The sequence below is a fragment of the Carcharodon carcharias genome, chromosome 28 (genome assembly GCF_017639515.1).
Source record: "Carcharodon carcharias isolate sCarCar2 chromosome 28, sCarCar2.pri, whole genome shotgun sequence".
NCBI lineage: Eukaryota > Metazoa > Chordata > Chondrichthyes > Lamniformes > Lamnidae > Carcharodon > Carcharodon carcharias.
Window position 1 is genome coordinate 18,619,710 of NC_054494.1, and position 13,954 is coordinate 18,633,663.

The window sequence follows — 13,954 nt, forward strand, 5'->3', positions numbered from 1 at the left end:
CTGTCAACTTTTAATGATGGTTCATTTGTAGCAGCAGTTGAGTGGTTCAAAGAAAAAGTGCACCTTGTGCTCTGAATCATTACTCCTGTTTTTTTCTTTTAAAAATGGGGAAACAAACTAGGCAATACATTTTAATTAAAGGCAGGATCTGCAGATAAAAACCCTGTTGTTAAAATGCATGCATGATGAAGTGATCAGCAAATGCTGCTAATATTAAAACTTAATTCAAGCACTGGCATTCCACATATGAATGAATAATTACACTGGGGGCCCAAAGGCAAATATCCATGGAACCAACAAGTAGATCTTAATAATTTCTTTTGTGACACTCGAAGGATTGGGTTGTACTTAGAGATGATCCTGTTCAGTGTGGAAATCCTTTGAATATTCAAGTAGAACCATAAAACATCAGTGCGTTATTTTGTATCCACAACATGTGATACCCTGAACAACAGTTTGTGAGACCTAATTAAACCAAGGGGATTGTGGTATCTATTAAAAAGCACTTTTTTACACATTAAGTGAATTTAGTTCATTTGTTGCATTATATATATTTATATATATCACATGGCCTTTCTTCATTTATTACTTTGATACCTGCTCATGCGAAGAGTTTCAATTAACAAGTAATTACGGAATAATAAAATGAAGTGGACAAGAAAAATAGTGTTAAGATGATTTCCTTTTCTTTCCTATCTGGAGTCACTGAAATGAAGCTAATTTTGTACTCTTAATTTGTGTTAAAAAATAAATTCCGGGGAATTTATGTGCAATTTAGGTGCTGTTTCAAATCTAGGGCTTGATTACAATTCATTCCCTCACAAGGGTCCCTACTAGAAATTAATACCTACCTTCTAATGGGTTTATATCTGTGGCACCAGTGTTGCCAACAAACAGGCAGTAAATTGCCATTTACTCTCAAACAAACTGCACATGAAGCAATTGCTGTGATTACAGATGCTGCTCTGGCATTGCTGTGGCAATGTGTAGGGAACTCTACTCTGCACCTAGCGCATACCATATGGGACCTGAGAGTATTTGACGCTGATGATGGTTGCCAAAGGTGAGCAACGTGCTCATTTCACACTTCTCACCCTGATAGGCGCTACATTAATGATCTGAAAATCAACGTTAAATAAGATAGTGGGAGGTCATAAAAAAAAACTCAGTGCATTACAAATATGCAACTGTTACATCTGTCGGACAATGATAAGATCCTGCTGAGTTAGGAGCAAATACGAGGGCCAGAATTTTCACCTCGCTGGGTGAGCACCCGACCCGATCAAGCGTAAAATGACAGGCAATGCCATCGGGCAAGTGTCCGATGTCATCGTGCACTCGTGCAATATTTTGGTTGGCAGGAGCGCAAGGGAGTCAGCAGCGTGCCTGCCAACGGTTAACAGGCCTATTAAGGCCATTAAAGTGATAATTAAGTTCAATTTTCTGCTGCCCGTCCAACCTTATGGTCGGCGGGCAGCCAAAAAGGCCAAAGCGGCCTTTGGATTTTTTTAAGGAAACCTCATCCACAGGCGGGATGAAGTTTCCAACAGCAAATAAAAATTAAATTAAAATGTTCAAATTTCATTCATTGCATTTCCCTGCTCATGTAACAGAGTCACATGAGGGGACATGTTTTTAACATTTTTAAATCTTTCCTTTTTATTTTCAAAAATCTTCATCTCCCTGAGGCAACTCTGTGTCTGAGAGAGCTTTTCCTATGTGCGCCCATACTGCAGGACGTGTTTCACGCTGGACAGGCCTTAATTGGCCCATTGCGTGGAATCACAGCCGCGGCCCGATCTCTGGCAGTGGTTGGCTTCCTGAATGCTCCTGCTCGCCCCAGCTCCTGCTGGGTCCAACAAGGGCAATATCCTGGCCAAGATGAAAAAGGACCAAGGTCCATCTCATTAAGAACTTAAGAACATAAGAAATAGAAGCAAGAGTCAGCAGTATGCCCCTGCAAACCTCTTCTGACATTTAATAAAGTCATGGCTGATAGTCAACCGCCTATCCTCATATCCCTTAATTCTCTTTGAATCCATAAATCTATCGATCCCAGCCTTGAACATACTCAATGACTGAAAATCCCCAGCCCTGTGGAGTAGAGAATTTCAAAGATTTACAGCCCTCTGATTGGAGTCAAGATATTCCTCCTTATCTCAGTTGCAACTGGTAAACCCTTATCCTGAAACTATGACCCCTAGTTCTAAATGCTCCAGCAGAGAAAACAGCCACTCAGCATCTCCCCATCAAGCCCTCTCAGAATCCCCTATATGTTTCAATGATTTCACCTCTCATTCTTCTCAGCTCCAAAGGGTATAGGCCCATTCTACTCAATTGATCCTTATGGGATAATCCTCTCATCCCAGGAATCAAAATCCTTGAACTCCCTCCCTAACAGCACTGTGGGTGTCTACATCACATGGGCTGCAGAGTGGTTCAAGATGGCGGCTCACCACCACCTTCTCAAGGGCAATTAGGGATGGGCAATAAATGCTGGCCTAGCCAGCGATGTCCACATCCCATGAATGAACAAAAAAAACTTCACCTTCTACCACAAGAACACACAAAAAACACAAGGATTAGGAGCAGGAGTGGCCATTCGGCCTGCTCCACCATTCAATAAGATTATTGCTGATCTGACTGTGGCCTCACTCCACTTTTACCTGTCTGCCTCCCTTAACCCTTTACTCCCTTGTTGATAAAATACCTATCTAACTCAGCCGTCAAAATATGCTATGGTCCAGCATCCACTGCTCTATGGGGAAGAGAATTTGACAGACTAATGACCCTCTGAGAGAAAAAAAAGTTCCTTATCTCAGTCTTAAATGGAAGATCCCTAAACTGTGCTCCCTAGTTCTACACTCCCCCACAAGGGGAAACACTCTCTCAGTACCCACCCTGTCAAGGCCCCCCAGGGCCTTACAAGTTTCAATATCACCTCTTGATCTTCTAAATTCCAATGGGTATAAGCCCAACTTTCTCAATCCTTCTTCATAAGATAACCCCTTCCCCCCAGGAAAAGTCAAGTGAACTTGCTCTGAACTGCCTCTACCTTCCTGCTAGTGACATTAAACAATGATAATGGAGTTGTTGACTAATCATCACAATCAATCTCTATCAAATAGTCTTCAACAGACAATTAAGGAGCTTGTTTTTATATTCTTCTATTTTTAGTTTCCTTGCTGATAAGCTCATTTATTTCAGTCTATTTAATGCCACAGATTTCTTTGTCTTCACCATCGTGTTTGATTCGACAAAGGGGAAATATTTCTCATATGGCTGATCCAATAAGTTTTCTATATTACAGGAGAGATGAAACACTCCCCTGCCAAGCTTTGCATCCTGTCCAATAATTGACCTAAGAATGGAATACGAGACTTATAGTCAGGGTGAGCAGTCGAGTTTGTAACTCTCTGGTCAGCACTCCGATACCCCATTTCTATCATGTTTCCACAATCTGTTCATATTTCCTTTCAAAAACATTTGTTCCCATTATAAACTGCTCAAGATCTGAGTTAGTATGTTTGTTGATTGTCCTCTCAACCAGACACTGTGAAATATTCAGCTGTATATAGAGACTTCATAAGCCTTTTTCAAAAAGTCTTCTTTTCCTTGAATGAATTGTTTAATCCAGATATTTTTCTGTCTCAGATACATAGCCTAATGCAGCTTCCTTCTTCAACATCCTACCAGGTTTATAGAACATTACTTGGCTTACCTATACTGCTCCCATATTCCTCATCTCAGTCTTAAACTGCGCTATCTAGTTCTACACTCCCCCACAAGGGGAAACATTGTCTCAGCATCCAACCTGTCAAGTCCCCTCAGGACCTTCCATGTTTCAATATCTTGTTCTACTAAATTCCAATGGATATTGTTACATCAGTTTATTCCAGCTCCCTCTATAATGTATAATTGCAGCTCAGCCATCAGACCTTCCTGCCTGGATGCTAATTGAGGCCCTTAAGAAGGAAATTAATGCCTACCTAATGGCCTCAGCCACCGCAGGAATCCAACCACCAGCGGATAGAGGATTACCACACAGGAAACCCAAGACACAAACCCAGTCATTTTTACTTGCAGGCACCCAGGGGTGTCCCTCATTCTAAGGCACACTCAGTGTCTGATTGAGGGACCCAACATCAGGAAGGGAGGCCCACAGAGAGCTATCCCCTGCCCTTTCTTCCCATTCCCCTGCCTTCCTAGCCAGCAATACCCATCCCTCCACAGCCCGCATCCCACCCTCACTCACCTGTAGCCTGGGTCCCTCGGCGACCTTAGCCCTCTGGTGGGTGCATTGCTGGCAGCTGTCCTGGAGGTCCTAAATCCCGGAGAAGGCCTGCCTCTGGCCAGTTAATGCTGATGGAAGTGATGCAGGGCTGTCACCAGTCTCCAGCCAGTGGTCAAGACCCCTGTCACCTGAACTAAGTTCCAACCCACGTCCCTCTCACCCATCGCCCATTGCACGAGCTATATTGTCTCCATGCCTTGTAACACCCCAAATCCAAAATTCTCACACTTAAATTCTCCACAGCCTCACTTCGCCAAAATGCTATCAGCCCTCAAACCTCCACCAAACTTTCCATCCCTCCAACACTAGCCTCTTATGCATCTTTCACATTGGTCTACCATTGACAGCCATGCCTTCAGTGATCTAGGCCCGGCCACACTCTGGAATTCTCCCCCTAAAACCTTTATCCCTTCCACTTCTGTACCAAATAAGACCCCCATTAAAACCCATTTTTTACACCAGCCTTTGAGTCAGCTGTCCTTTTATTCCTTAACACTTGAGAACAGTCACCAAAAAAAAATTGCATAATAGGTTAATGAAACTAATTTTTATTAAATTACTTTTGCAACTAATCTTGGGGATATTTTGCATTTGTCTGTTCAGTTTATGTAAACTTTAAAGGAGATGGTCAGGATAATTTGATTCTTAACAATTTTGTTACGGGTGCAATGAAATCTATGATATAGGTTTATAAGCTGGTTTATCCATCCCTCTGAGCTTGAGCATGCACCAGGCGAATATGGAACAAAATTAATATAATTGCATTTTATACAGTGGCACTGCACATTTTTTCTAATTTCGAGTCTTATGATTTTGTGGCACTGTTTTATCTACTTCTTAGCAAGGAATTGATGGAAATAAAATTGGACATGTTCAAAAAAGGTGGACGAATCATTCAAATTTTCACCCAGCGCTGAAGTCACATATTTATCCCAGGGAGCTTGCTTTAGTGAAGCTCAGGTAAAAGGACTGTATTTCCCAGGTGAAGTACTCCAGTGAAAGACAACTGCCAACACAATTTGGTTTCCAAGCACTGTCATCTAAGATCAATTTAATTAGACATGGAAGCCCTAGGCTTAACACTATCAAACATTAGCCATGCAATCAGCACAGCACTCAAACTGATATGAGTACTAGTTCCAAGCTTTGTAAAAACTTTATGATTGTATATTAATAAATTAACAATTTAATAATTAACTATCTCCTTAACAAACTAATTGCTGTTTTCTTCTAAGTATTTATGGCCTTGTGCCTTCAAAGCAACTGAAGGTGATGTCATGACATTTTGAATACTGCTGATCAGTAAAAGTAACATTTGTGGCAATATTCCCTTCAAATTGTCTTCATCATAATCATGATCTATTCCTCAGTGGTCAGCCGACGACTCTTTTTCAGCTTTTGTTTTTCCTCTTTCTGTTCAATAGCAGTTACCTAAATCTGCTTATTTTCAGGTCTTTCGGTGCAGTGGGCAGCACCCCTGTCTTTGAGCTAGCAGCTCTGGGTTCAAGTCCCACCCTCCAGGACTTGATTGCCAAGGAAGGTACGTTAATGACACAGCCAAACAGGTTGAATATCAACTTGTAAATCCTCCCAACACATGGCAATGGCAGGAGGTAAGAGCAGAAGGTCAGCCATGTGATAGTAAGAGCCTTTAAGCCTCTACCATCACTATCTATAGATCCAGGCTACAAGGTGCATGTCATGATGCCACAGCAACATAGGCTCCCTGAATGAACTGTAACAGACCACCAAATATATTTTTATCAAGGTAACAATGTCCATACAAAGAAAAGAAAAGTATAGCACAGGAACAGGCCCTTCGGCCCTCCAAGCCTGCGCCGATCATATTGCCTGTCACACTAAAACATTTTGCACTTCCAGGGTCCGTATCCCTCTATTCCCATCCTATTCATGTATTTGTCAAGCTGCCTCTTAAACACCACTATTATACCTGCTTCCACCACCTCTTCTGGCAGTAAATTCCAGGCACTCACTACCCTCTGTGTAAAAAACTTGCCCCGCCCATCTCCTCTGAAGTTTTCTCCTCTCACCTTAAATCTATGTCCCCTAGTAATTGACTCTTCCACCCTGGGAAAAAGCTTCTGACTATCTACTCTGTCCATGCCACTCAAAATTTTGTAAATTTCTATCAAGTCACCCCTCAATCTCTGTCGCTCTAGTGAGAACAATCCGCGTTTCTCCAACCTCTCCTCATAGCTAATAACCTCCAGACCAGGCAGCATCCTGGTAAACCTCCTCTGCACCCTCTCCAATGCCTCCATATCCTTCTGGTAATGTGGTGACCAGAATTGCATGCAATATTCCAAGTGTGGCCTAACCAAGGTTCTATACAGCTGCAGAATGACTTCCCAGCTTTTATACTCAATACCCCTGCCCATGAAGGCAAGCATGCCATATGCCTTCCTGACTACCTTATCCACCTGCGTTGCCACTTTCAGTGACCTGTGGACCTGTACACCCAGATCCCTCTGCCAGTCGATGCACTTAACTAGAGAACACCATCGAAGAAAAGGATCAGGATAGAAGATAAAATAGAGCCGGAATAAATGGTTAAGCAATACAAAGCCTGGGTTTTAAAAGGCTGGAGATTGCAAGCTGATAGAAAACTGGGTGAAAGAAAGGGAGTCCAACACATTGATGTCCATGGAAAGAGTAGGAAACTATATGATGAGTCCTGCTTTCAAAAGAGTGACCATGTAAAGAGGAGAGAGGGCCTGTGTCATGGTATTTTGAACATAAGGAGGAAAAAGAGTGGAAGATTTAGAGGAATGCTGATCATAGTATTCATATATGGAGAGGAGGGAAAGGCTGGGATTGTGTATCTTGTCCAGGAGTGCAAGGAAGATGTTTGAAGAGCTGTTTGTTCCTGGATCATTATCTCTAAAATAACTGATAGAATTAGGAACAAGAGCTTTGGGGAACTAAGTGGCACAGTAAAGAAACAAAGAACTTTCATTTGTATAGCACCTTTCATAACCTCGAGATGTGCTAAAGCACTTTGCAGCCAATGATATACTTTTTAAAGTATAGCCACAGTCGCAATATAAAGAAAAGCACCAGTCAGTTTTCACATAGTAAGACCCCACAAACAACAATGAGATTAATGAGCCGATAATCTGATTTTTCAATGATGTTGATTGAGAGATAAAAATTGCCCAAGACACCAAGAGAACTTCTCTGATCTTCTTCAGAATAATGCCCTGGGATCTCTCACATCCACAGAAGAGAGCAGTTGGAATCTGAGTTTAGTGTATCATCCGAAAGATGGCACCACTGAAAGATTAGCCCTGTTTGAATCTATCCTAGTTTATTAGATGCTTTGAGATGTAAAATTTCTATGATATGAGTTTGGACTATTAGTGTTATCATAAAGGTTATTTCTAATTTGGTAATCTTACTCAGAAACCATTGTTAGTTGCATATTCATTATGTTTAATTGTATGCAGAGGGTGGGCATTAACTGAAGGTTCACCTGAACCCACTAAACAGACACCGACTGAAAATCTGGTTAAAAGCAAAACACCGTGAATGCTGGGGATCTGAAATAAAAACAGAAAATGCTAGAAAAACTCAGCAGATCTGGCAGTATCTGTGGAGAGACAAACAGAGGGGAGCAGGCGCAGGCAGACGCGGAGCTGCCATTTTACGTGAGTGAGCCAATTAAGTCCCACCCAGCATGACGGGCATCCGGAAGTGCTGAACAACACCCCCTGTGCAGACGGGGGGAGGAGGGAGAGTTGGGGAGCTGCCTCAGGGAGATTAATTTACTAACAAACTATTGCAAAAAAAAATAAAATTACTCAGAAATGTCCCCTCATTTGACATTGTCACATGAGCTGGGACATGTTTATGAATTTTCAAAAGACGTTTTATTTAATTAATAAACACTTCATGAAACCTCATCCCGCCCGTGGATGGGGTTTCATGAAAAATGCAAAGGCCTCCTGGGCTCTTCACCTGCCCCCCCCCACCCCCCCCCCCGCCAACCTTAAGGTTGGATGGGTAGCCCTGACAATCAGTTTAATTAGTTAATTAATGGTCTTAACAGGCCTTTGACGGTTCAGCAGTGCGCAACCACACGCTGAAAGGAAGATTCTGGCCAGGGTTAATGTATCAAGTCCGTATGAAGAAGAATCATATGGACCCAAAATGTTAATTCTGTTTCTCTTTCCACAGAAACTGCCAGACCTGCTGAGTTTTTTTCCAGCATTTTCTGTTTTTATTTCTGAAACCTTGGTTGTTGAGTTAGGAATTACATGCATGGAATGTGTAACTCTGTAAATAAATGCTTATAAAAGTGTGTAAAGATTGGCTCCAGTTCCATCCTTCACCAACTGGCTTTCTGCAGCATAATAGCCGCAGGAAAGAAGTGTCACATTAATGCAGTTTAGATGTTTTTCTCCAAATGAAGCTAAAGCACTTTGTTGAACAGGTGGAGCTTTACACTTCAGCTAACTGTGTTCTGCCTCACCCCACAGTGCTTGACAATGCATGATTGAAACAGGCAAGCTCCCATTCAGTTTGATGAACATGTAAATTCACACAAGACGCTATTTTTTACGTCTACAGACCCTGGCACACGAAATGGAGGCAGAAGAAGCGATTTATTGACAAATTAGGGCCAAGGGATCCTGACTTTCTCCCCTTGCAACCCAGCAGCCAGACAATAAACTCAGAAGACATCACAGTTTGAAGGTTAGGAGTTACACACCCGACACCAACACTAGGGGGAAGCATCAGGGAGGAAAACACTAAGATCACACACACATGACAAGAGGTTGGTGAGGGCTGTGCTACTTTTGTCCATGTTATCATCCTGAATGAATGGAAAGTGATCGCAGAGCCAGAAATGGCCACTGATATTGAAAGCAGTAGCTCAAGCACTTAGCTGAATGCATCTTGGATGAGCACTAAGAGCATTGGTTTCATTGCTACATTGGAGTTTCTATAGCACCGTTGCCTTGGCTAGTGAGAGCACAGGAGTTCTTTGGATACCCTGGCCAAAATTTACCCCTCAATCAACATCACTAAAACGGAGTTATCTTATCATCAACTCATTGCTGTTCATCAGACTTTACTGTGCACAAATTGGCAGTCATGTTTCTTTTGAGTTACAACAGTGACTACATTTCAAACAAAAGATATAATTTGCTGTGGAGTACCTTGGGCATTCTGAGGTTGTGTTCATGTATCTTAGATAATGTTTTGGTAATAAATCTTGCCACAGTCATTGTAAATATGCTACTACAGTAGCCAGTCTTCATCCTTTTCACATACATGAACTATGATGGTAAAGCAGCTGTTACCACACACATTTTTGGTTAATGTCTTTCATTCCCTATGAAAAACAAAGCATTCCTATATTATTTATAACCAAAAGCAAAATATTTATAGTCATGAGATGTTTCAGGCCTTTTTGAAACTGGTCTCTTATTTTAGAAAATGCATATTAATTCACAAATGCACGGTTATCCTTAGATAGCACCTTCCAACCCATGATGACTACCATCTAGAAGGACAAGGGCAGCGAAAACGTGGGAACACCACCATCTGGAAGTTCCCCTCCAAGCCACCCACCATCCTGACTTGGAAATATATCTCCATTCTTTCACTGTCGCTGGGTCAAAATCCTGGAACTCCCTCCCTAACAGCACTGTGGGTGTACCTACACCACATGGACTGCAGCGGTTCAAGATGGCAGCTCACCACCACCTTCTCAAGGGCAACTGGGAATGGGTAATAAATGCTGGCCCAGCCAACAAAGCCCACATCCCATGAATGAATAATATATTTTTTAAGTGAGAGCATAGCTTCATTTCAATGTAAATTTAAGCCTAGCACTGCTCCCCTTCATCTAAAGAAGGGTCTGATTTCATAAAATCTTATAAAATGGTTACAGATGTATCCTTCAGGTATCTTTGTACAGATATGTCTTTGAGTTGTTTATTCTGCTCCATCTGTGTGCAGTTCCATGGATAAATCCATCCAGCATAAGATTAATAGGGGTGATTTTGATTTTGTGTGATAGTGTATAATGCATGACAGTGAGCTACTTCTTGTTTTACATCACTCACAATTTTATTTCCATGTTTGTTGACTCGCTAGGATCCACTTTACGTAATCACTCAACATCAAAAGTGCCCCATTATTTGGTACGGAAGCACTATGTAAAGTCTGAATCTTCTATTAAGGTGGCTCTGTGGAATTATAGACACATTCCTCATATCGTGTTACGACAAAAGAATTCTAGCGCATTCCAGAACGCGATGTGGGACTAAAGCCTTCTTCACTGGAATCAATCTTGTGATCGATGAGAGAATTGTGGGCACAAATTAATTGGAATTCTTGTGGTATTGTGAAGCTAGGTGTTGTTCAGGTTATCCTGTATATAAAATGGACGTTTTATTCAGGACTTGATTGGACAATTGGGCTAACACATCCGGGGGTATGTGATGATGAGAGAAGCATTTGTGTGTTGATGGTCCATTTCTGACTCACAAATTACTCTTCAACACATGAACACTTCCTCCCTTCAAGGAGCTCCTTTGTTCCTGAGATCTGGTCCATTAGGCACACGGACCACGACTGCATTAATAAATCAGGTACAGAATGTTATGATGTCTTCAAAACAACATAATTTTCACTACATTATCACAGTGACCACTTTGATAAGGAAAAAAAAGGCAGTTTTAAGGAGTAAGGTAGGCATATGGTGTAATAATGTTCAAACCATTGTGGGCTGGGCAGAATGTATTCAGATGAAAAATGAATGATAGAATATTACGAAAACAAAACTGAAAAGGATTACTTTAACTTGTATTTCAACCTCTGATCACCCAGGAGATGATATTTTACACATAAAACAGTGCAAGAAACAATGGGCATATAATAAAAAGGGCACATTGTGAGTATCAAGCAAGTCATGCATGACTTAAAAGCAGCATCCCTTTAATTTTCAACTACGTTTATCCCAATTATATTAACAGCATCAGCCCTCTTGTTGTGTATAACTTATTAATTACATTCCAGTTCTCTTTGCTTGCCTATTCTAAGAATCAGACATGTGAATGATAACAAAATTTTACCGGAGGGTGCACTCATCACCCTCCTCCCACCGTACCCCCACACCCGACACCCAGAAGAAAAATCAGTCCCAAACTAACTGACTTTAAATTTAATAGCTGAGCACTTGGAAAACAGTGGCAGAATCGGACAGAGTCAGCATGGATTTATGAAAAGGAAATCATGCTTGACAAATCTACTGGAATTTTTCGAGAATGTAACTAGTAGAATTGATGATGGGGAGCCAGTGGATGTGGTTTATTTGGACTTTCAGAAGGCTTTCAGCAAAGTCCCACATAAGAGATTGGCGTGTAAAATTAAAGCGCATGGGATTGGGGGTAGTGTATTGAGATGGTTTGAAAACTGGTTGGCAGACAGGAAACAAAGTGTAGGAATAAATGGCTCTTTTTCCGAATGGCAGGCAGTGACTAGTAGGGCACCGCAGGGATCGGTGCTGGGACCCCATTAATATATATTAATGAATTAGATGAGCGATTTAAGTGTAATATCTCCAAATTTGCAGATGACACAAAGCTGGGTGGGAGGGTGAGCTGTGAAGAGGATGCAGAGGTGCTTCAGTGTGATTTGGACAAGCTGAGTGAGTGGGCAAATGCATGGCAGATGCAGTATAATGTGGATAAATGTGAGGTTATCCATTTTGGTAGCAAAAACAGGAAGGCAGATTATTATCTGAATGGCTCTAAATTGAGATAGGGGAATGTGCAATGAGACTGGGTGTCCTTGTACACCAGTCGCTGAAAGTAAGCATGCAGGTGCAGCAGGTGGTAAAGAAGGAACAAGGTATGATGGCCTTCATAGCCAGAGGATTCGTATACAGGAACAGGGATGTCTTGCTGCAACTGTACAGGGCCTTGGTGAGACCACACCTGGAATATTGTGTGCAGTTTTGTTCTCCTTATCTGAGGAAGGGTGTTCTTGCTATAGAGGGAGTGCAATGAAGGTTTACCCAACTGATTCCTGGGATGGCGGAACTGACATATAAGGAGAGATTGAGTCAATAAGGATTATATTCGCTGGAGTTCAGAAGAATGAGGGGGGATCTCACAGAAATCTATAAAATTCTAACAGGACTAGACAGGGTAGATGCAGGAAGGATGTTCCCGATGGTGGGGGAGTCCAGAACCAGGGGTCACAGTCTGAGGATATGGGGTAGACCATTTAGGACTGAGATGAGGAGAAATTTCTTCACCCAGAGAGTGGTGAGCCTGTGGAATTCGCTACCACAGAAAGTAGTTGAGACCAAAACATTGTATGCTTTCAGGAAGGAGTTAGATATAGCTAACTGGGGCAAAAGGGTTCAAAGGGTATGGGGAGAAAGCGGGAGCAGGCTATTGAGTTGGATGATCAGCCATGATCATAATGAATGGCAGAGCAAGCTTGAAGGGCCGAATGGCCTACCTCTGCTCCTAGTTTCTATGTTTCTATGTGAATAAGGCCGCCCCACAGCCATAATGCTCACTGGGTGACCTTAAAGGGGTGAGGGTTAGACTTCTCCCCACTCAGTGGGAGGAAGTCCCGCCCTGAAGGGTTACCAGCCAATCAGTTTGGCCAGCATCTTTAGCAATCTCAACAGCACCAGGACTCAGTCGTGGGTGCTGCTGGGACTGCAAGGAGACCTGCAGAGATTGAAAATGGATCCTGGATCCAGGTAAGACCCGGGCTTTATGGGCACTGATGTATTGGGCATCCTATGGAAGAGGGCGAGAGGATGGGAGGTGGATTTTGGAGGCCACATGGGGAGACACAAAGTGGGATATCATCTTAGGGCAGTGCCCCCAATACACACAGGGCATCCCATAAGGAGGTAACCCCCACTTCTTTCCAGCATTTTAACTAGTTGAGTTAAAAAAAGGCCTTCTAACTCTTGCCCACCTTCCACTGCCCAACATATTTTGTCAGCAGAGATGGATTGAGGGCCTTAAGTGGCTGGTAATAGGCCACTTAAGGGCTTCAAAAGGCCTAAGGACAGGTGGCCTAGTGGGCGCCTTACCCAACCCCCATATAATGGGGAAAGGTTCAGGGGTGGATGGAAGACAGTGGATTAACCGCCCAACATATATCACATGCCACCCCTGCCAAAAATATTCCCGGTGAGGGGGCCTTAAAATCCAGCCCCATGTCGCACACTTGACAGCCATGGGATCAAATATTAAATACATAACCCTAACTACAATGTATAATGCCTCTATAATATTCATTATATGAAGAAGGACCTGATGATCCTCCCTCCCACGTTCAAAGAGGGAAAAAGTGTTAAAATTGAGTTGATGCTTTTTCAACCAATCCGATTTGAGCTAATACACAAAAGGATCCTTCCTTTAATGAGGGAAGCACCAATCTTTCAACTTTAAACCATATCTGCTTTCCCACCAGAGTGAATTCTTCGAGACCCTGAGTGCGTCAGGCCTCAGAGTCTTACATTGAACGTTTCAGAATATCAAAATCCAGAAGTCATAAAGGAATGGCACCTACCTTTTAAACCCTTGGAAACAATGAGGTGCTTTAAAGAGATGAAATATTTGAATGATTTCCTATATATACCTTTTTAAACTTAGG